Here is a 24,830-nt window from a genome sequence, read left to right as displayed (position 1 = left end):
TAGCCCAGTTCATACCTCTTCATTATACCAAGTTCTTTTGCTCAAACAATCCACTTGATTATCCAAACGCACTTTAGCATAACATGTCAAAGCATAAGCTAAAGTACCCTTTTTCCTGTGTTGCAAGGGTGGAAGGGATTTAGGACAAGGGGATTGCTCCTTTAAGTTGCAGTTCAGTTGAACACTTGAACTTGAAGAATTTACTTGGAGAAACTTTGGCAGAAAGTCTTTCCTCCTTGGCATTTGTATGGAATGTTAATGAGCTGCTGCCCTTTTCCACAACAGAAACTCAGACTTTTACTTCAACTATATGTCCACAAAAAGTTGAAGTTCCCTCTCCTTAAGTTGCAAGAATAGGAAGGAAGGGGTTTTGGTATAATGGGATTGCCCCTTTAAGTAGCAGTTCAAAACTTGAGAATTTAATGATATTACTGGAGAAACATGACAGAGGGCTTTCTCATTTGCACATATGTAGAATAATAATGAACAGCTAGCCATTGCTGCAACAGCAGCTAACATAAACTTGACTTGGTGAAGGTGGTGGCCATTTTTAATACTTGACAGTTCAGTGTTCTTTAACACAAAGCCTGCCTTAGGACAGAGAAATATAAGGCATGGATTCAGTTTCCTCCATCCTTAATGGTAAAATCCAGGATTCAGGAATTAGTAACTGCCTCTAGAGTCAACGTTACAGGTCCTGAGAGCTGAATTGGACTGCAAGTAAATTAGCTGCCAGGCAATCCTTGTTTTTCCATCATTATCGCTGCCCACTGGCTCCCCTGTAAGAATCTTGGCTTCTGTGCGGGCATGATAGCGTTAACTGTCGCTGTGGGCTTCTCTGTCTGGAAGACTGGTGGAATCCAGCACTGGTGAACTGCTGACAGCTGGCTGCTCTGTAGCTAGATTAGCTGTAGTAGGTTCACTGTAACTGTAGCTGGCTGTGACTGCAACCTTGTGAAGCTTTGAAATGACAGCTTCGCTTTGCTGAAAGATGGTGGTCTGGCTAACAACCATTGGCCCCAATGGCTGCACTGCAGTCTAACCACCGCTCTGTAGAAACTTGGATTTGGACTCTGGCATCTCTGTGGCATAGCTGGTCTCCCAATCTACTTGCAACATTGTGGGCTACAAATTGTTCAGCAGCTGTCTCTATAACTCTTTGCAGTAATGGCCGCACTGGCCCCAGGCTCACAACTTGACTGTGATTTGCTGGCATCTGCCACATACCAGCACAAGGTATTCATCATTCCATCTGCATTAGCGCCAGGTATTCCTGGGGCACCAACTGCACTCTGGTGTCAGTCAGTGTTCTGTGTTTTAGCTCCGCCAGCCAATGTATATGACTGTCACTGTTACTAGCGGCTCCAGTAATCACTTATGGCTCTCCACTCTTCACCTGCACAATCATGGTGCTTTGTCCACATGGAATCCCCTTGGCTACACCCAGAAGTGAATCCACAGCTCCTCCCATGCTCCAAGATTAGCCGAGCTTGGGCAGCGACTCCACCCACTTGCTGTGATAGGCTGACATTTTGGCGGAAATTTCTCCTGTTGGGCAGACTCTTCCAAAGCACTCTTTCCTGTGCTGCATGTTAATTCCTTCCCTGACATTACTCAGAAGTATTCCAATATTAACAGTCTCTACTGTAAAGCAGGCAGCATCTGCAGTTACACACATAATGGTGGTAGCTTCACTTGTCCCCAAATAGGCTTCAGTGATGCTTTCGCCAGTTACCCGAGTTAACTCTTTCACTGCCACCACTTGGAAATACGTCTGTCCTGGCAGTGCTTGTTACTGTAAAGGAGATATTTTCCATTGTGACACACCAGTTTTCCAACACACCGATTACCTTCCTGTAATCCAACACCCCAATTGCCTCTCCACAATCCACAGAGCGCCAACAACGTGACAGCCTCTCCCATTTTCCCCCATTACTAGTAGTAGCCACTGTGATATTCTTAGGGAAAATCCAAGCTAAGCCCCCACATGTAGCGTTTAATCCAGTAGGAACCGCTGGAAATCTGCCCAGGTTCTTCCCTAGTGGATTGCCCTGCAGCCAAGCACACACAGTCACTGTTTTCCTCAATAACCAGTTTAGGGTGCTATTTTTGTTGTTTTTATTTTTGGAAAACTTGGATAGGGTTGAGGGTATTGAATGGGATATTCCAAAAACAGAAACTGTGACCAGTTGAGGACAAGTTGAGATCTCCTTTCTATAAAGTTGAAGAAGTCCTTACATATAGCAAACTGTGGACTTGGCTTTGTAATAGAAGCAGTTTACAGCACACAAGCTTCTTCCTTTAAATCAGGGGTCCTCAAACTTTTTAAACAGGGGGACAGTTCACGGACCTTCACACTGTTTGGGGGCCGGACTATAGTCTGAAACAAATATGAACAAATTCCTATGCACACCGCACATATCTTATTTTTAGTGCAAAAAAAACAGTAGAAAACAATACAATATTTAAAATGCACTGTACACTGTAACACACTGAACACTGCAATGCACTGTACACTGTAACACACTGAACACTGCAATGCACTGTACACTGTAATGCATTGGACACCGCAATGCACAGTACACTAACACACTGGACAACAAAATGCACTGTACACTGTTACACACTGGACACCGCAATGCACTGTACAATGTAACGCACTGGACACCGCAATGAAATATACACTGTAATGCACTGAACACCACAATGCACTGTACTCTGTAATGCACTTGGCACCACAATACACTGTAACGCACTGGACACCGCAATGCATTGTACACTGTAACACACTGGACTCCGCAATGCACTGTACACTGTAATGCACTTGACACCGCAATGCACTGTACTCTGTAATGCACTTGACACTTCAATGCACTGTACACTAATACACTGGACACCGCAATGCACTGTACCTGGTGCCTGGTGTGCTCTCCTCCTCTCCTGTTGCTCCTCTGGTCACAGCAGGTGAAATCAGGGGCTTCCAGGCTGCCGCTCTCGGGGTCCTCATGACTGAGGACTCAGCAAGCTGCCTAGCTATTTGCCAGCCGGCGCCATTTATTTTCTTTTTATCGTCTGGCCTGGCATGCCATATCCAGTTTGTGGGCCGTAGTTTAAGGATCCCTGCTTTAAATCAACAAGAGCAGAGTCCCTTCACAGAGAACTAGATAGACTAAGCTCTGCAGAACACCAGCCAATGTTCACTTTAGCAAATACACTGCTAATTGTCTAGCACAAGAGAGGTGGCAGCAGCCTAAAGGCCTCTAAGATCTCTCACAGCAGTCTGTACTCACAGAATGTCTAGGGACAGTTGGTTGCCATCTCCACCTTTCCAAGCGACATCTTTCTCCAGTGATACCTGACTAGATCTTCAGCAGACAGCCCCTCAGTCACTTCTCTGTAGCTTCAGTACCTAGGCCCTCATATAACCCATCTAAGGGTTCAGAAACAGCAGGCACATGGCAGCATTGGCCTGGAGGCCAGTAGCCCACCAGGCAGGAAGAGACCCACAACCCAGTCTTCCAGAGTATTTAGGCAGTTACTTAGATATTTTCAGGGCCCTGCTCCCTGGGATTGGTCAAGGCTGCATAAATATTCATACTGCAATCTGCATAGCTCCACACCTATGTTCCAGAGAATTCTACAACTGTCTGTAAAGCAGAGAAAGTTATCAGACTAGCAGCAGCTGAGAACACTGAACTGGCCTAATTAACCAGCTGCACTGGATACTGTGAGCGCAGCTAAATTTACCTAACAGACAATTGCAGCCACACTGATTACAGTGAGGCAAGCTAAATTTGCCTAATATAAACACACACAGCTCCACTGAACACAGTGAGCTAGCACTAAATCTAACTAATCCTAGCACTTATCTAGGAGTGTGCTACAAGGGGTAGACCTTTTTGTGTCCAGAAAGACACCAGAAAGACACAAATCCTGTGTTAACCCCTTACTGACCCCCTGGCAGTCTGCTAGCCAAAGCACAATACCCACCATAATTCAAAGTAATCATAAATCAGCAATAAACATAGCTTGGTACAAAACCTGTTAAAATTTAAAAAACGGGGGGGGGGGGGGGTCTGGTATGTCTGTTCAGACCTTTACATGGCTGGACAGAACATTTTTCCTACTATACAAAAACAAATGCAGAAACCCAATGGTATGTAACAAAATATACTGATAAAAGATACCGTTATTGCTTGTAGGGAAACTAGGAGACTTCTGCGTGAACCCCACTAACATCCTCCCCAGTATTTCCCCTAAGGTCTACCTCTGTGGTGTACAGGGAGTGGGCTAGGAGGAGCATACATAAGTACATTAACCTTACCTATCTGCATCCATGGTAAAAAAAAAAAAAAAGTCTCTCTTAGAGCGTTATACTCAACTTGAGGCATCATGCTGATGTCTTATTCCCCTTGTCCAATTTCAATAAAGAAATGGTCTCACGTGCTACATAACTCAAAGCAAAAGTTCAGCAAGTAATACTAACAGGTTGGAACAATATTTGCAGAGCAGGAGGGAGATAAAATTAAAATAATATCTACAGCCCATTGGGCTTTTAATATATTCATTAAAACAGGAGTGGATAAAATGATTGCTTTAGGTACAACTCTTTATCCCTCAAATTAACCCACCTATTCTTGCAAAGTCCCCATATAGCATGCTTTTGGAAATCGTTGATAACCTTGATGAAAGTTATCACAGATATAGTAAGAACCACATCCACAGATGTCTCTAATCCACCACACAACAAAACAGGATACTAGTAAAAATAGAGAACCTCACCAACATGGTAACATATTTGCATTGTAAGTGTCAAAGAATCTTTACTGCAAATGGATAATCTCTGTGCTCCCCATAGTAAAGGATCTTAAAATCCTACTACAGTAGATCATTCTACTGGACACGCTAGACACAATTTGGTACAAGGACTCCCAAACAAAATATATTTTAATACCTGGTCCACATTTCTGGTAGTAGATTGCACTTAGAAACAACTGAAGGAAGTCATGAACTGAAAAATTAAACTGTACTCTAAGTAGATTGGAGGTCTTCTGGACCAGACTGGATGTAAAGGGAAGGTGGACATCGCTAACTAATTGAAAAGACCATTCCTACAGACAGCCTTGAACATTATGGATGAGTTACAACAGACCCTTCATATTAACCCTGAAGTAATGGGATTAGGACAAAATAAATTGTCTATGCCTCTCAGACAGAACTACAACAGATCTTAGCTGACATTGAATCGTTGTTTTCTTTATTGAAAATACAGAAGTACATGTCATTTGTCTGTTTTATGATGTCACCATACTGTTACTCTCAGCAAAACCGAATTTATGGCCGTGCTCAAAGAATTGCTCATGCATGCAGTACGATCCACAGAACTGTGCACAGAAACCGGGCCGTGCATGCATCTAAACGTGTGCATATTTATTTATTTATTATTTATTTATTTCAGGTACTTATATAGTGCTGTCAATTTACGCAGCGCTTTACATATATATTGTACATTCACATCAGTCCCTAACCCTCAAGGGGCGTACAATCTAAGGTCCCTAACTCACATTCATACATACACATACTAGGGCCAATTTAGACAGGAGCCAATTAACCTACCAGCATGTATTTGGAGTGTGGGAGGAAACCAGAGTACCCAGAGGAAACCCACGCAGGCGCAGGGAGAACATGCAACTCCAGGCAGGTGGTGCTGTGGTTGGGATACGACCCAACAACCCTAGTACTGCCAGGCGGAAGTGCTAACCATTTAGCCACTGTGCATATACGTGAGCATGAGCATGTGAATCAATGTGAGCATGCATAATTTTAATTAACTTTGGTGTCAAGTGGCCTATTTAAAGCACTGCAAGACTCAATATCATTGCTGAGTGGTAATCATCTCCTGTGACCAAACTCTGCTTGTTCCCATGATTTACCTGGTTTGCCTTCTGTCTATGCCTGATTTCCATCTCTCCAGTACCTGACCTCTGGCTTGCTTTCCGACTCTGCGCCTTATCCTTTCGGCCTGTCTTCTGCCCATGTGATACTTACCTTGGCCTGGCTCCTCTTTACACTATCGTCTTCTGAATCTGTTCCTCTCCTGCACACTCGTAAAAAACTTCTGCCTGCCTCACAACCTTCCTGCCTCTTATTTCTGCAAGCCTTGTGACGACATCTGGCATGTGAGTTCCTATTCTTCAGCTTCTACTTCATCACAAGATCCTGTTTTTCTGCTGGCCAGGACTTACTAGAGGAGCCCATGCCACTCCGTGTCCTGTCCCAACCTGCCATCAATCTCGGCAGACCAACAGGACAGCAGCTGTAAGGGAGAGCCCTTTCATCAGTTCGGCCTCTACTAGGTATGTGATACACAATTTATTTTTTATTATCATCCACTGGGAATTGGTTAAGATGGGTACTGACATAACAAAAATGCTTTAGAAATAAATTTGTATCAGGTATATACATACAATTATACAATGGGGTACAGATATCCAAGCATGTCATATAACATCAAGCATAATACAGCAAAGATTTTCACTCCAATGTTGAATCACACCAACAAAAATACATGCATGCATATAGGTAAAGTGAGCTACACTGAAAACATATAATATAATATGTTCAGAAATACATACAGGAGTTCAGTACCCAGAACAGAATAATGAAAAGAATAGCTAAGCCAAACCCTGGTGAAAAGAGAAAGGAGGAGGAAAAAAACAACGTTTCGGGGATGTAAGAACTCCCTTTCTCAAGAACCTCCTACCTTCTGCAGTACTCTATTCTGGGTACTTGGAAATTACTCTATATATTTACAATTATTGTACTAACAGATTGATACACTGTGGATAGGTTTAAGCACCCTAAAAAAATAATCTATTGTTGTGACCTAATTTTGTGATCTGATTGCTTATCTGCTCTCTGTCTGTGCTGACTAATATAGGTTAAACTGTACTTAGCTCTGCAGATAATAAAAAAATAGGAAAAGAACAGGGTTCTTTTGCCTTTTTCTGCTGATTTAATACAGAAAGGCATTCTTGGACTGAAAGATTGGTACTGGCAGAATAACCAGGTGAAAAAAAAATAATAATAATACTGCCACCGTGTCCAAGGACTAGTAAGCTGCAATATTTTACTTTTTGGGTTTAGATATATTGTAAGAGCCAGCCTTGTTACATAAAGACTCTTGTAGAAGGCTGCACTTTTAATTGGGTACACACTATGAGAAAATTGGGAGAAAAATGCCATACGAGAAACAGTTGTTTGATATTCCTATAGTGTATACACAACTTTCGACATCCGATACAGACTTTCCAAATGAAAATTTCTGAAGGGACACACTCCAAAAGTTTTCTTGTAAGTGAAGACAAGTAATGATTTGTTTAATTTGTACACTTGTCGTACAATAAAGATCAGATATGAAAGATTACACATGATCAGAAACATTAAACAACAATAATCTACGCTACATCATTTCTACTTCAAACAAAAAAAGCCTAAGAATTTTTGTACAATTAGTAACATCCTCAGGTTTGACTTGCTGTGAAACATTGAGGAAAACCAGATGATCGTTTGACTGATTTTCCTATGATGTGTTCCCAGCTTTATAGAGACAGACTTGCCAGAGAGAGATTGCCTAACGCAGCGCTGTTAGTGAGACAGCATTGTTAAAGGGCCTTGTAAAGGGTTGCCTTTTTAAAGATACAGACTTGATGGAAGGTAGGAGGACTTGTGGGAAATTGTGCTGTTACAGAATCTGACTTGTAAAAGACTACTTGTTAGAGAGCTTTCTCTGTTAGAGAATGCCCTGTGATTAACGGTCCTGTTCGAGAAAAGTAATAAATGGTAGCTGCCCAGGCCCTTTTGGGTTCTCAATTGTATATTATAAAACATTTTGCTCAAATCTTGGCCTCTCTGTTCACAATGGGCTACAATTCCATCTTAGATGTAGCGTCACTCCCATTGGACACACTCAGAGCAACCATTACCATCATACAGATCCACCAAGATCAGGCTGGATTTACATCCCAACACAAGGCAAAGGACAACACAACTAGAGCCATCAACATCATCCATTGGGCACACTCTAATAAACTGCATACCATGCTGTTGTCTACTGATGCAAAGAAGGTATTTGACCAGATAGATTGGTCATACAGTGCCTTGAAAAGTATTCATATACCCATACCCCTATTCATACCCCTTGAAATTTTCCACATTTTGTCATGTTACAACCAAAAACGGAAATGTATTTTATTGGGATTTTATGTAATAGACCAACACAGAGTGGCACATAATTGGGAAGTGGAAGGAAAATGATAAATGGTTTTCAAAATTTGTTACAAATAAATATCTGAAACGTGTGGCATGCATTTGTATTCAGCCCACTTTACTCTTATACCCCTAACTAATATCTAGTGGAGCCAACTGCCTTGTGAAATTTAATCTCAGTATAAATACAGCTGTCCTGTGAAGCCCTCATAGGTTTGTTAGAGAACATTAGCAAACAAACAGCATCATGAAGGCCAAAGAACACACCAGAAAGGTCAGGGATAAGGCTGTGGAGAAATTTAAAGCAGGGTTAGGTTATAAAAAATATCCCAAACTTTGAACATCTCTAGGAGCACTGTTCAATCTATCATCCAAAAATGGAGAGAGTATGGCACAGCTGCAAACCTACCAAGACATGGCCGTCCACCTAAACTGACAGGCTGGGCAAGGAGAGCATTAATCAGAGAAACTGCAGAGATCCACAGCTTAGGTGGGAGAATCTGTCCACAGGACAACTATTAGTCATGCACTCCACATTCCTTTATGGAAGAGTGGCAAGAAGAAAGCCATTGTTGAAAGAAAGCCATAAGAAGTTTTGTTTGCAGTTTGCGAGAAGCCATGTGGAGGACACAGCAGCATGTGGAAGAAGGTGCTCTGGTCAGATCAGACCAAAATTGAACTTTTTGGCCTAAAAGCAAAACGCTATGTATGGTGGAAAACTAATTACCCTGAACACACCATCCCCACCGTGAAACATGGTGGTTGCAGCAAAAGACTTGAGATTGAAGCAGAGGTTCACCTTACAGCAGGACAAAGACCCTAAACATACAGCCAGAGCTACAATGGAATAGTTTAGATCAGGGGTCTTCAAACTACGGCCCACCAAAGACAACTGAAAAAAAAAATTGGAAAAAAAATTTGCCGGCCGGCAAATAGCTAGGCTTCTCGCTGGGTCCTTGCGGCCGCCTGGAAGCCCTGGATTTCACCTGCTGCAGCCAGAGGAGCAACAGGAGAGGAGGAGAGCACACCAGGCATTAGGTACAGTTCATTGCTGTGTCCAGTGTATCAGAGTACAGTGCATTGCTGTGTCCAGTGTATCAGAGTACAGTGCATTACAGTGTACAGTGCATTGCGGTGTCCAGTGCATTACAGTGTACAGTGCATTGCAGTATCCAGTGCATTACAGAGTACAGTGCATGGTGGTGCCAAGTGCGTTACAGAGTGCAGTGCATTGTGGTGTCCAGTGCATTACAGTGTACAGTGCATTGTGGTGTCCACTATATCAGTGCATTGCAGTGTCCAGTGTGCCAGAGTACAGTGCGTTACAGTGTACAGTGCATTGTGGCGTCCATTGCGTTACAGAGTACAGTGCATTGTGGTGTTCAGTGCATTACAGAGTACAGTGCATTTTGGTGTCCAGTGCTTTACAGTGTACAGTGCATTGCGGTATCAAGTGCATTACAGAGTACAGTGCATTGCGGTGTCCAGTGCGTTAAAGTGTATAGTGCATTGCGGTGTCCAGTGCATTACAGTGTACAGTGTATTGCGGTGTCAAGTGCGTTACAGTGTACAGTGCATTTTAAATATTGTATTGTTTTCTCCTGTTTTTTTTTGCACTACAAATAAGATATGTGCAGTGTGTATAGGAATTTGTTCATATTATTTCAAACTGTAGTTCGGCCCCCCTAACAGTGTGAAGGTCTGTGTACTGGCCCCCTGTTTAAAACGTTTGAGGACCCCTGGTTTAGCTCAAAGCATATTCATGTGTTAGAATGGCCCAGTCAAAGTCCAGACCTAAATCTAATTGAGAATCTGTGGCAAGACTTGAAAATTGCTGTTCACAGACACTCTCCAACCAATCTGACAGAGCTTGAGATATTTTGCAAAGAAGAATGGGCAAAAATGTCCCTCTCTAGATGTGCAAAGCTGGTAGAGACTTACCCAAAAAGAATGCAGCTGTAATTGCAGCGAAATGTGGTTCTGCAACGTATTGACTCGGGGGGGGGGGGGGGGGGGTGAATACAAATGCACACCACACTTTTCACATATTTATTTGTAAAGAATTTTGAAAACTATTTATCATTTTCCTTCCTCTTCACAATTATTATTATTATACAGTATTTATATAGCGCCAAAGGGTATGCTCAGCGCTGTACAGTAGCAAGGGAGACAGAACATGAGACAAGACAGTAACAATACAGTACACGAGGGGTTCGAGGGCCCTGCTCTTTCGAGCTTACAATCTAGGATTATGTGCCACATTGTGTTGGTCTATCACATAAAATCCCAATAAAATACATTTACGTTTTTGGTTGTAACATGACAAAATGTGGAACATTTCAAGGGGTATGAATACTTTTTCAAGACACTGCACATGAAAGCTGACATGAGAGCATTCGGCCTAGGTGTACACTCTCTTAGATAGATTGAGGCCCTCTATTCACGACCAACGGCCTTCGACAGAGTTAATGGTACACTGTCAGCACTTTTGAACCCCTACTTCGCTGGATTAGGGCCAAACCTGACATTACAGACTTTCACACCAAAGCTGGGGAACACAAAGTAGCAGGTTACGCTGATGATTTGTAGTTTTTCCTAACCCAGCCTGTAAATCCGTAGCCTGAAGTGCCTGTTACATTTGGTTGAAATGCCTCTAGGATTATTTTCCCGTAATCTAAGATATATTTGGTGGTGACTGTTGTTACTTTTTTTTGTATTTTTTTAATAGAAAAAAAAGCAGCTGCTCAAGTTAAAGTGGTTGTAAACCCTTACATATACCCAGTAAAGTGACTGGCCTCAGGTGATAGACAGAGATGAAACAAATCCTCCTATGTATGTAGCTTATGTTATACCTGTTTATCCGCAGTCATCACTTCGCTTCAGCCCTTCAAAGTTTAGAATTGATACAGCTTGTCTGAGCTTTCAGAAAGCAGGGGCAGGGAGGGGGGGGGGTGACGTTACACTCTGCAGAGCTCAGTAAGGAGTGCTGAGAGCTGATTGGAGGGAAAGAACACACCCAGATGTCAAAAATGTGATAAGTAGTCAGGAAAGTAAATGAAGGTGCTCCTTGGATGTTTGGCCTCTGTATGTAACAAGGCTGTGAAAAAGTCTCCCACATGTGGTATCCCCTTACTCACTAGGTAGCAGAATGTGTTTTGGGGTGCAATTGCAAGTATGCTAATGCCGTGTGTGAGAAATAACTTGTTAATATGACAATTTTGTGATTTGTTTTTTTAATTTGTTCATTTTCCAAAGAATTGTAGTAAAAAAATTACAACTTCAAAAAACTCACTATGACTCTTACTAAATAACTTGGACTGTCTACTTTCCAAAAAGGGGTCATTTGGGGGGGGGGGGTTATTTGTACTGTCCTGGCAATTTAGGGCCTCAAGAAATGAAATAAGCCGTCTGTATATTAGGATTTGTCAAATTTCAATCATACGTACCATAGCTTGTAGACTCTATAACTTTCACATGGACTAAATAATATAAACTGATATGGGTAATGTTTACCAAAGATATGTAGCTGTGTAAATCTTGGCCTACATTTATGAAGAAAAATTAGTTTTTCCAAACTTTTCTATTAGAAACAAAAAAAGTGATAAACATTTTGTTTGGGTACAATGTTGCATGACTGAATAATTGTTATTCAAAGTGTGAAAGTGATAAAAGCTGAAAATTTGCCTGGGTAGGAAGGGGGTAAAAGTGCCCGGTAGGCAAGTGGTTAAGGACAGGATGATCACAGGATAATATAAGGAATGGAGTTAAAGTAACTCATGCAGCTCAGTGAATTGAGCCTCCTGCATCTCCCCCTCAACATTTTATTTTATTATCTGTCTACTGCAAGCTAACAGTTGCCTCATTGCTGATTTTACTTTTGCTGTGACCTCAATAGAATCTTGGAAGTTACTTTGCTAAAATGAAGCTGGATCGTTATGCTAACATGCCAGTGCTATATGCCATCTGACACTTTTGCTGACTAAATGATCAGACATGCATCTATACATGCTTTGTTTGTTTCTTTTATCCTATTATTGATTTTGCAGATGTAGACATAAATATTTGGTGACAGTGAAGACATTAATCAAGTAATTTCAAACAACTTTATATACAGCAAAACCCTTGGGGACTTTTTCGCATAAGTGTTATAAAATAGCGCAAACTTGTTGGATATAGGGCTAAGTACTTTTAATGGGTAACCCCATGTTCATGAAAAAAAAATAACAAATTTAAAATAATATATACAGTAGTAAATACAATTGCTACACAATCCTTTTCAACCTGCAGCCACTATGATCTACTGTAAAATTAAATGCAATATGGAAACCTGGAGGAGTTCTGTACACAACTGGTGTATAGAACGCCCCCAGAAATGTCATTTCCTGTTTGTGTGATTTTTTTTCCCAGAAATTTGAATCTACGATACAATCTAATTTTAGGTATCCTCTGCAATAGAATTTTTACTTCTGGTGAGATAATCTGCAAAGGTTAAATACATCTAAAGGCATGCAGACCCTGCAACTTTTGCCATTAGAACACTAAGGGTGCACCAGCTGATTATAACGACCAGTGACTCCCATTCAGAATCAGTATCCAAAGGACATAGTGGAACAAACATTTTCTTCAGAACACAAATAGGTAGGTGTATCAAAGTTTAACAAAATCTCTGAAATGTACATTGATCACCTAGAAGAGATTGTTTTTTCTCAACATAAATGGAGTTACTATTTAAAGTAAATTCATTTTTTGCCCATGTTGGGGAACACAATAGGCTTACTTAAATAATGACTCCCTCCCCCACATACAAACGCTAACCATCCCTTCACTCCTCAGATGCTCCAGATGCTACACCAAAGGAGCAAAGAGACAAGACCTTGGTCAGAGCTTACATCTAGGGACTCACTGTTAACCTCATTATTATATTATTATTATTATTATTATACAGGATTTATATAGCGACAACAGTTTGCTCAGCACTTTACAATATAACGGGAGACAATACAGCAACAATACAGTTCAATACAAGAGGGAAAGGAGGGCCCTGCTCCTTGGAGCTTACAATCTAGAAGGATCTCATGTGACACTGTTGGTGCCCAGTGTCTGTTCTCTCAGTCACTCAGTGCTACACAGCCAGGGGCGGACTGACCATTTTGGAAACTTGGGCACTGTAGGGGGCCCCATGAGATGCCCCTGGTACCTTTTTCATAGGCTTTTTTGAGTTTGGGCAAGGACACAGGGGCCCCATGATTCCCTATTGCCCGGGGGCCCCATGAGTTGTCAGTCCACCCCTGTGCACAGCAGAAGCCCAACATCACTTGAAACCTGTGAAAAAATGATTTTTGCATATTTTCTATATACCAATAAATCAACTCTGATGAGATATGTTCCATTTGTAGATTGCCGTTGCATTACTGGTAGCCCAACTCCAGGAAAAGTAAAGACCCTTCCTTTTCATAGACGCATTGCAAGGGCTAGATCAGGGATGCTAACCTGTGGCTCATGGGGCCCTCTAAAGTGGCCCATGACCTCATGGGATGGCAGGTCGGCAAGCCTAAATTGTGAGTTGCTGACCTGCCATCCCAGAGCATCAGAGTGCATGGATCCAGTGTTTGCAAGCGGTTACAGAGGGAGCAGGAGTCGCATAAGCTGATGCTTCCTATGTAGTGCCGGCTCCTGTTCCAGGAGTGATATCAAATGCACTTCGCCTTGGACCTTTCTAGCAGCCTAGCATCACATAGTTTTGCAAATGGCATATTAACACTTTTAAAAAAAGGGTTATTAGGCTGCTTTCACACACTGATCCACAAGCGCAGTACAGTGCAACTACAGCTTTACTGTGGGTTAGCTGCTTTGTTAGCTGAATGCAGGAGATTTGGTGCACTTTTAGAAAGTGTACCACACCTGCAAGATATAATAGAAGTTTAAAGTAAAGCACAGCTGACCTGCAGGAAAGCAGCAGTGTATCAGTGTGAATGCAGCCCTATAGGGGGCTCAGGACAGTAGGGGCTCCTTTACACTTGCTGTTTAGGGATCGGTAAAACCCCATAGATGAGAAATGTTTTTATCACCCACCCCCCAACTGCTGGTGTAGCATCAGGGATTGCAATGGCGACCCCATCCCATGCTCCAGGGGGCCCGTGCAGCCTCCCTGTCACATTCTGTTTTACACTTGGACAGGAAGAGCAGCGGGGGCAGCATGTAGAGGAACTGGTCCTCTCTATTTTTCTCCTGCAACCGCTGACAGACAGCTTCTCTTCTTCTACCCTCCCCTGCCCCTCTCCATCAGTACTGGGGTCACATCAGCTCAGTGATGGAGAAAAACTGAGGGAGAAGAGAAACATTGGAATACTACTTAGTACCAGTGTGCAAAAGTGTATTTGCTTTGGAAGAATAATTCACCTCTAACGTTGGGTGCCCTACATGTGTGGATTTTGCTGCGTTGTAGAAAACTATTAGAATAGTTTTTCACATTTTAGAATGGGGTACCCTTTTAAAATTATGGACAGTCTTGAGGCACCCCATTTTAAAATGGGGTGCCTCAAGACCATAATGTTGTAAAGATTGAGAAACACTGCATTACATACAAATGAGCAAGGGAGAATTTTTACTTTTCCTGGATTTCTCGATCCAAAAAGTAATATATATTGCCGTGACTTAATTTGGCCTTTAACTATAATGCTTTTGTCTAGTTTCCTGTAATCTATCCTTGTGGTGTAACTTAGTTGGCTTGATTCAGAAGGCAAAGAAAGTATTTTATGTGGCATTGTTATAAGTGAAATACAAGAAAACTATGGTTTTGCCTAATTAGCAAGAATCTATTAATGTTGAAATAATGGGATGAATACAGAACTAGTGAAAGCAGTCACAGCCAGAAATTTGCAGGTAAACTGTATATTGATATGAACAATAATAAGTGTGGATTTTGATGTGCAGTTTATAGTAACTATATATTCCATACAATCAGCATCATAATGCAATCCTTTGGTAAAAAGCCTGCACAGATGACCTTGCCTCTCAACAACCTGTCCCTGAACATTAGACATCCTGCAGGATATTAACAAAACATAACTTTTCTAAAGCTCTGTCAGCAGTTTTTAAATAACTATTCGAAAAGGGACCAATTTACAAGCCAAGAATATTCCTGATCCAGTGCAACAAGGGGAGTATTGTTAGATGGTTAATAATACTCTTTTATAGGTTTCATCTTCGTTTGCATTCTCAATGGGGCGTTGAGTGTAGAAACAACTTGTAAATGATTTTCTTTCTTGGTGGGCAGAGTGTAATGAGGTTTTAATTCAATAACACTGGGAATTATATTCTCTGACAGTTTACTCTAATGACATGCCGCTTACTACAGCTGGAAAGTTATCCAAAGTATGCCAGCATTGATTACATTTCTGATGCGCTCTAGAGACATTTAAGTGCACGTCAAACATGAGCTAGTTGAAATAAATAGACTTGTATACAGCACATTTCATTGAAAGCTAGACGATATCTTTCTATCTAAAACATTTTGACATGCTCAAAGATCTGATATGTATACATACTGTAGATACATTTTTTAACTCAGAAAAGAACTGGTAGTGTACTATGAAAATTTGGAGAAACATAGAAAAAATAACATTATAACACATGACCAATATAAACAGGAATAGTGCTTGAAGATTTTCATGTACACTACTGCTATAATTTAATTCTTAGAGAAGAGAAATGAGTCGTGAGGAGGGCAGGAAGACTGAGTACTGGATTGACTTTTTATCATTAATATTATTAAACCTGAAACACAACTGTTGTTTCATAGAAGGTCAGAGATCTGGAAATTAAGGAATTAATGATATCAAGTAGTTTTGCTATCCTGTCGCACATACACAAAGAGCAGGGTCATCTTAATCGCATCTTGGGCCCTGGGCAAAGTAATGCACTGGGGCCTCTACCGGCCTGCCCCAGTTTACACACCTCCAGTTAGGTCCATATACAGTTGTGTTCAAAATAATAGCAGTGTGTTGAAAAAAGTGAATAAAGCTCAAAATCCTTCTAATAGCTTTTATTTCCATACACACAAAAGCATTGGGAACACTACACATTCTATTCCAAATCAAAACATAAAGAAAAATATATCGAATTTGTGTTGTTCCTCTAAAATAATTGAAGAAAAGTGAATATTAGACTGTTCAAAAAAATAGCAGTGTTTGTATTCTTCTTTACAAACTCAAACATTCACTATATAAACTGAAAAATGTTTGAAGATTTTGCTTTCTTTTGAATCACTTAATTAATATTTAGTTGTATAAGCACTGTTTCTGAGAACTGCTGTACATCTGTGTTGCATGGAGTCAACCAACTTCTGGCACCTGTGAACAGGTATTCCAGCCCAGGATGATTGGACTACATTCCACAGTTCTTCTCTATTTCTTGGTTTTGCCTCAGAAACTGCATTTTTGATGTCACCCCACAAGTTTTCTATTGGATTAAGATCCGGGGATTGGGCTGACCACTCCATAATGTCAATCTTGTTGGTCTGGAACCAAGATGATGTACGTTTACTGGTGTGTTTGGGGTCGTTGTGTTGTTGGAACACCCATTTCAAGGGCATTTCCTCTTCAGCATAAGGCAGCATGACCTCTTCAAGTATTCTGATGTATTCAAACTGATCCATGATCCCTAGTATGCGATAAATAGGCCCAACACCGTAGTATAAGAAACATCCCCATATCATGATGCTTGTGCAACTATGCTTCACTGTCTTCACAGTGTACTGTGGCTTGAATTCAGTGTTTGGGGGTCGTCTGACAAACTGTCTCCGGCCACTAGATCCAAAAAGAACAATCTTACTTTCATCAGTCCACAAAATTTTGTGCCATTTCTCTTTAGGCCAGTCAATGTGCTCTTTGGCAAATTGTAACCTGTTCAGTACATGTCTTTTTTTTCAACAGTGGGACTTTGCGGGGGCTTCTTGCAGATAGCTTGGCTTCACATAGGCGTCTTCTAATTGTAACAGTACTCACAGGTAACTTTAGACCTTCTTTGATCTTCCTGGAGCTGATTGTTGGCTGAGTCCTTGCCATTTTGGCTATTCTACTATCCATTTGAATGGTAGTTTTTTGCTTTCTTCCACGTCTTTCAGGTTTTGGTTGCCATTTGAAAGCATTTGCGATCATTTTAGCTGAGCAGCCTATCATTTTCTGCACTTCTTTATATGTTTCCCCTCTCCAATCAACTTTTTAATCAAGGTACGCTGTTCTTCTGAACAATGTCTGGAACGACCCATTTTCCTCAGAATTTCAGAGAGAAATGCACTGCAACCAGCATGTACAACATTTGCTGCCTTCCTTCCTTAAATAAGGGCAATAATTGCCACCTGTTTTTTAAAGAATGAATGACCTCACTAATAGAACTCCACACTGCTATTAGTTTGAACATGCCCCTTTCAATTAGTGATTCAATTACACAGAATCAGCAGCATGCATGTCATGACTGTTGGGTCTGTTGGATTTCTATTACTCTACTACACCTGCTAGTAAATGATTTGCCATGTAGAAATATCATTTCTACCAAAAACAGTGATTGATCAGGTTAGTGATGTCTGACTGCTATTATTTTGAACACAACTGTATATTTGGACACTGGCACAATTTTAGATTTTCTCAGGTATTTACCAAAACATATTCACGCTATAGTTATATAATGGATATGGGTATCTCTATGGGCATGGTTACTATTAAGAGCTGTAATTCCTAAGCCCTTCCTCCAATTTGGATGTACACACCTTCAAGTTAAACCTGAGAGTGTGCACTTTCAGCCCATATCCATTATAGAACTATAGCCTAAATATGTTTTGGTAAATACCTAAAAAAGCTAAAATTATGCCTGTGTCCAAATATATATGGACCTAACTGTACTTTCAAGAATTAAAGTATAGGCTCTGTGACACTACCTGGGCCATCCCGGAACAGCTTAGTAAAAAGCATGTCTTTACGGCAAATCCGGGACAGTTGGCAAGTATGATGTAATGCAAGAATATCATGGGGCCCTTGGGGCAGTGCCCAGGGGTGCCCATGCATTAAAACAGCCCTGACAAAGAGGTTGGATTACTAAAGGCAAATAGGCTGTTCACTTTACAAGGGGATTTCACTTTGCAATGGAATTTTCCCCAGAGCTTAGTGAACAAGGAGAAGCTCTGATGACTTCTATGACTTCCATAACCCAACTATGTGCGAGCAAATACATTGTTTTATTTTTATTGCAGGATTGGGTATTCTTTGTAAATTGAAACTTCACCACATCGCTAAACACTGGAGCAAATACAATTCCCATCTGCAAAGTGAACAGCCAATTTGCCTTTAGTAAATCAATCTCAATATTCGTAGGTTGGCTTCAACCATCATGGGCTGTTCAACAGCACTCAGTCCACGTTTACAAATACAGCAAGCTCGCCTATGTATAATGAGCCATTGGGCTGGCTGTATAACACTGCTGAACTGATGATGCATAAAAGCTGCTATAACAAGTTTTACAGAGTTTGGTAATACACATGCAAATATATATTGGTATGTAATACATGCCATTACTGTGTTGTACTGTATGTCTGGCCCAGCTTCTCCTCATCTGTATCTGCAAAATATCTGAGTCTTCCTTTTTCTTATTAGAAAGCAAGAAACTTTGTTAGGATCCCAAGTGAGGTGGAATATCCCAGTGGCTGAGCTCAGATGTATGGAAAAAAACTCTATGATTAAATGCGTCTTTGCTGTTCAGAAGCAAGAACATTACAACAATTGAGTTAGCTATCCTATAGTGGGAAGCTGCTGGCATGTAATAGCTTTTGATTGATGATTTGGGGTTCCATGGAAGCCTTCTCATAGTAGGTGCTTACTTGCATTACTTTAACGTTGGTCAGACACCTGCCTGCAGGCTGGTAGAATGATACAGATCCATCCACGTCACTGCTCGAATTACAAATTATATCGATCATCTCAAAGATAGCTGTGCAGGTCACCTAAAAACTAGTGCAGGCTTATTTTATTCTGTGACAAGTTACATGTTCACAAAGTCACCTTAACTGCTTTCCACCTTCAGACCTGATTATACCACTGTGCTTCATGTCAATTTAGCTGCCAAAAATTCTAACTGACCTCATTTCTGACCTATTGTATCTCTTTGCATAAGTAACCTGACAGTATTAAGGGAATAACTCTATTTTTACATTAGGTATTAGAAATAAATGACAAGGCAGGATATGATACTGTACATGATCTGACACCTATACATAACGAAAATTCACTGATGGTTACATTAAAGGGCCAGTAAACCTAAAGCAAACAAAATGTAAAAGTTACATTAATTACAAAAAAATTAAGTTGAATTAATTTAATAAATGTAATATAAAAAAACTTAAATATTTATAAAAATGTCTCACATGCTATTATGATGTGTTATTCACCAGTAGAAAGCCGCAATAAACCTAAAGATAAAAATGAATTATATTGCAACTTACTACATCTTAGATGTGGCAGCTGCAATCATTTTCTTTTTAGGCTTTTTTCTGTTTTTTTTTCATCTAGTGATCCGGCCAGTATCACACTTTCCTCTCTTAGAGTTTTTCCACTCTGCATGGAGGAGCAATAGAGACACCTTTGGACAGCAGCATAGTCAGTCTGGGAAGAGGGTAGTGTTAAATTAGCAGATTGAGATGGACTTGACCAACAAATAAACAAAAACTCCAGATAACACTTTATCAGCAGTCACAGAAACATTTTTTTCCCCTTTTAAGATAATGGTTTTACATAAATGGATAAAAGATGACCATTGTAAGCACCCCTGTCAGTGTTAAATGGTTTGTTTCAATCATCTAGCAGCCACTTTTGCTTAATATCTTTGTCTGTTAAAGAAATTTGAAAAACAACAGACTTGTTGGCTGGCCCAAGAGGTTAAAATAAAAGAAAATAAAGCAATGCAGCCACCAAGATTTGATAAGCTGCAATTTATTAGGTATTTATTTGTGGGTTTAATACCGCTTAAAGCTAAAAATACTAGACGTGGCCCTTGGCAGTATTCTACACATCTCAAAAAAAATTAAAGGAACACTTTTTAATCAGAGTATAGCATCAAGTCAATTGAACTCCTATGATTTTGATCTGGTCAGTTAAGTAGCAGAGGGGGTTGTTAATCAGTTGTAGCTGCTTTGGTGTTAATGAAATTTACAACAGGTGCACTAGAAGGGCAACAATGAGACGACCCCCAAAACAGGAACGGTTTTACAGGTGGAGGCCACTGACATTTTTTCTCTACTCATCCTTTCTGACTGTTTGTCACTAGCTTTGCATTTGGCTAGGATCAGTGTCACTATTGGTAGCATGAGGCGATACCTGGACCCTACAGAGGTTGCACAGGCAGTCCAACTCCTCCAGGATGGCACATCAATACGTGCCATTGCCAGAAGGTTTGCTGTGTCTCCCAGAACAGTCCCAAGAGCATGAAGGAGATTCCAGTTACTCTTGAAGAGCTGGACAGGGCCACAGAAGGTTCTTAACCCATCAGCAGGACCAGTCTCTGCTCCTTTGTGCAAGGAGGAACAGGATGAGCACTGCCAGAGCCCTACAAAATTACCTCCAGCAGGCCACTGGTGTGAATGTCTCTGACCAAGCAATCAGAAACAGACTTCATGAGGATGGCCTGAAGGCCTGACGTACTTTATTGGGTTCTGTGCTCACTGCCCGGCACCTGGCCTGAAGTACTTTATTGGGTTCTGTGCTCACTGCCCGGCACCATAGAGCTTGATTGGCATTTGCCATTAAACATCAGAATTGGCAGGTCTGCCACTGGCGCCATGTGCTTTTCACAGATGAGAGCCGGTTCACCCTGAGCACATGCGACAGATGTGAAAGGATCTGGAGAAGCCGTGAAGAACATTATGCTGCCTGTAACATCATTCAGCATTACCGTTTGGTGGTGGGTCAGTGATGGTCTGCGGAGGCATGTTCATGGAAGGATGCACAGACCTCTACAGGTGTCAGGAATGGACTCAGCACTGGTGGTGGGACTCCCCTGCCGTGTGGGCTGCAGTACCAGAGCTGACCAGCGGGTGCTCTCAGCACTGGTGGTGGGACTCGCCTGCCGTGTGGGCTGCAGTACCAGAGCTGACCAGCGGGTGCTCTCAGCATTGGTGGTGGAACTCACCTGCCGTGTGGGCTGCAGTACCAGAGCTGACCAGCGGGTGCTCTTAGCAGCCAGAAGCTCACAATCGGCCAAACCTGGGGCTGATTACAGAAAGGTGTATATAAGGCATGACCAGGTCTGTGCTCTGGGCCTTGGTGTATGTTTTCCCATGAGCCTCTGTACCTGTATCCTGTGTTCCTGCTTCGTTGCTGACCCGGCTTGATCCTGATCTCTGTTGACCGTCTCCTGTTCTGACTACTGGCTCATCCCTGACTATTCTTCTGCCTACTCCTATGCTGTTTGACCTCCTGTTGCTGTACCTTGGCTTGTGACCCGTTTACTCTTTGCCTGCTGCTCTGTACTGATCTGCCTCCACCGTTACCAACCCGGCTTGTCTGACCACACTAACTACTCTGCCATCCATCCATCCTGCACGGATCCAGCCGTACCTGCACATACCTCTGGCGGATCCCCCTACCACTAGCAGGTGTACTCAGGGGCCGCGACCTGGTCTCAGTCCTGCGCCAAGTCCATCCCCACCATCAGGGGCTCTGGTGAAAAGGCAGACTGGGGCTTAGACTCCGCGCCCTGGGGAATCCTGCCCTGAGGACCGCTAGAGGTACCACCAGGCAGTCGTTACAGAACCCTACGGCCGGCCTGCCCATTCCACCTCTCCAGCCCTGACTACGCCTGTGTTCCTGCACCTCCTAAGATTAGTGGAAGGTTAGTTTGTTCACTGTGCGTTTATATAGATATCTGGGTGGCTAATAATAAACTGTATTATATTACCTGTGTTTCCCTGTGTCAGTCCACACCTTTCTGGTCACTCCTTGATTCCTGACAACAGGCTACACAATGGCACCCTGACTGCCATTAGATATCAGGATGAAATCCTTGGACCCATTGTCAGTCCCTATGCTGGTGCAATGGATCCTGGGTTCCTCCTGGTGCTGGACAATGCTCATGTGGAGAGAATATGCAGGTAGTTCCTGGAGGAATAAGGAATTGATACCATTGAATGGTCCCCACACTCGCCTGACCTAAATCCAATAGAATACCTCTGGGATATCAGTGATGTCCTGGTCCAGATCTGGAAGCTAATACCCAGGAACCTATCCGTCGACTCATTAGCAGCATGCCTTGATGTATTAGGCATGCATACAAGCATCTGAGGGCCATACAAGCTACTGAGTATCATTTTGAGTTGCTGCAATGAAATTTCAGCAAAATGGACTAGCCTGCTGCATCATTTTTCACTTTGATTTTTGGGGTGTCTTTGAATTCAGTCTTCTGTAGGTTGATAATTTTCATTTCCATCAAATGATGGGGCATCCTTATGTTCCTAACACATTACCCAATCCATATCAGTATAGATATCCAGCATGATATTTTCCCTATTGAGATCTGATGTGTTTTCAAAGTGTTCCTTTAATTTTTTTGAGAAGTGTATATTGAACATATCTATTCACACTTCAACACTTTCTTTAACAGCTTCAACACTATAGGACGTACCCATACAACCCGTAGTTGAAGTAGGGACACCGAAGCTATGGCTGCAACCATAAGCCCGGTTTCAGTGTTTTCAGCCAGTAAGGCTAAACACTGTATAAGCAATCTGAGTGGCTAAATAGCCACTGAATTGCTTTTACAGATAGTGGAAGGGGATCTCTCCACTTCTGCCACCTTCTACCCACTTCCCAGCTCTCCTGTCCCACCAGGTGAGCATAGAGATGATTGGGGGCTGGAATGTCCTTGCTCATTGGCATGGTCTAAGACAATATTTTTCAACCGGGTGCCACAAAGAGTCCTTAGGGGGTGCCACCGCAGAATTACAGAAAGCCCTGTACAGTTTGATGATTAAAGGTTTCCTCTGTTAAATTCTGTGTACAGAGAGCAGGGAGAGAACATCCCATTCCTCCTCTGGGCTTCCTTTCCTTCCCTGCCAGCAAAACTGAAGGCTGTGCAAGCTGTCTACCAGCGTCCTACCAACCAATGATGTCACTGGTTGCTAAGGAGAGGTCGGACTGCACACACAGCTTTCTGTTTTATTGGCAATAGTACATATAGCAGCAGGGAGGGGGAGAGAGCCCGGAGGAGGAACAGGATGCACTCTCCCTGCTCTCTGTACACAGAAGTTAACAGAGGGAACTTTTAATCATTGAACTGTACAGGGATTTCACTAATTTTGCTGTGATGAAGGTTATGGGGGGTTTAGGAGGAGGGGAGAATTTGTGCTAGAGGGGGGAATTTTGGAGGGGGCATTTTTATTGGGGGGGGGGGCGTGCTACGAAGGGGGATGTTTGTGCTTGGAAGGGAGATTTGTACTAGGAGGAGGGATTTGTGCTAGCTGAGGGAGATTTGTGCTAGCTGAGGGGATGGGGGAGATTTACAACCTACTGCCCTCTTAACTCTGCCTTGCAAACTAAGTTTTGGTGCTTTTTCATATCATGTGCAGTGCGGTAACGCTTGTTTTCCTGCACCACACAAAAATGCATTGTCTTTTGCAGTTGCACACAGGTGCCATTGGTGCTTAATGACACCCCCATGTATCCACTAATTACATGCATGTTTGTGCCCACTAAAACGCATGGTACCGCAATACCATGCATTTTGGTGGGGCTCAATTTAAAAATCACGCCAGCACCTTTTTTGCATGTTTCACTAGCATAGAGAAGCCTAATTAAAAATGGAACACGTGGGAACACATAAAAAAGTGCTCACACTTGGACACAACATGATAGATGTGATAGAAATAAAGTTGCTAAACAAAAATCTAAAGGGACTGCATTAAAAAAACTTTTTAAATAAAATGAATAAAAATTCTTTTTCGCTTGCCTCTCCCCTGTGCTGACATGCAAAGGGGAAAACATATGTAGGTCGTGCACGCATATGTAAAAGGTGTTTGCGTCACACATGTGAGGTATCACCGCAAATGTTATACCGAAAGCAATAATTCTAGCACCAGACCTAATTTGTAACTCTATACTAGTAACCAGTTTAAAGCATCAATTATGGAGATTTTTAAGTACCATAGTTTGTTCCACAAGTATGTGCAGTTTTAAAGCATGACATGTTTGGTATCTCTTTACTCAGCATAACATCATCTTTTAGATTTTACTAAACAGTTGGGTATTATACCATGTTTTTGTACATTAAAACTCATTAAAGTGTATTTTGCAAAACAAATGTGTTTAAAAAACCACTGTGCAAATACCATGTGGCATACAAAACATCCACCATTTTACTCTCTAACGCCTCTGCTTAAATATGTATATATTATATATGTATATATATATATATATATATATATATATATATATATATATATATATATATATAAAATGTGCGGGGGTTATAGGTACAAGAAAGAAAAAAGAAAATGCAGATATGGGAAAGAACTGTCAGAACTG

This window comes from Staurois parvus, unplaced genomic scaffold, assembly GCF_062004578.1.
Source record: "Staurois parvus isolate SC_StPar_1 unplaced genomic scaffold, SC_StPar_1.0 ptg000012l, whole genome shotgun sequence".
Lineage (NCBI taxonomy): Eukaryota > Metazoa > Chordata > Amphibia > Anura > Ranidae > Staurois > Staurois parvus.
The sequence above is the reverse complement of the archived record's forward strand: the minus strand, read 5'-3'. Positions refer to the sequence as shown.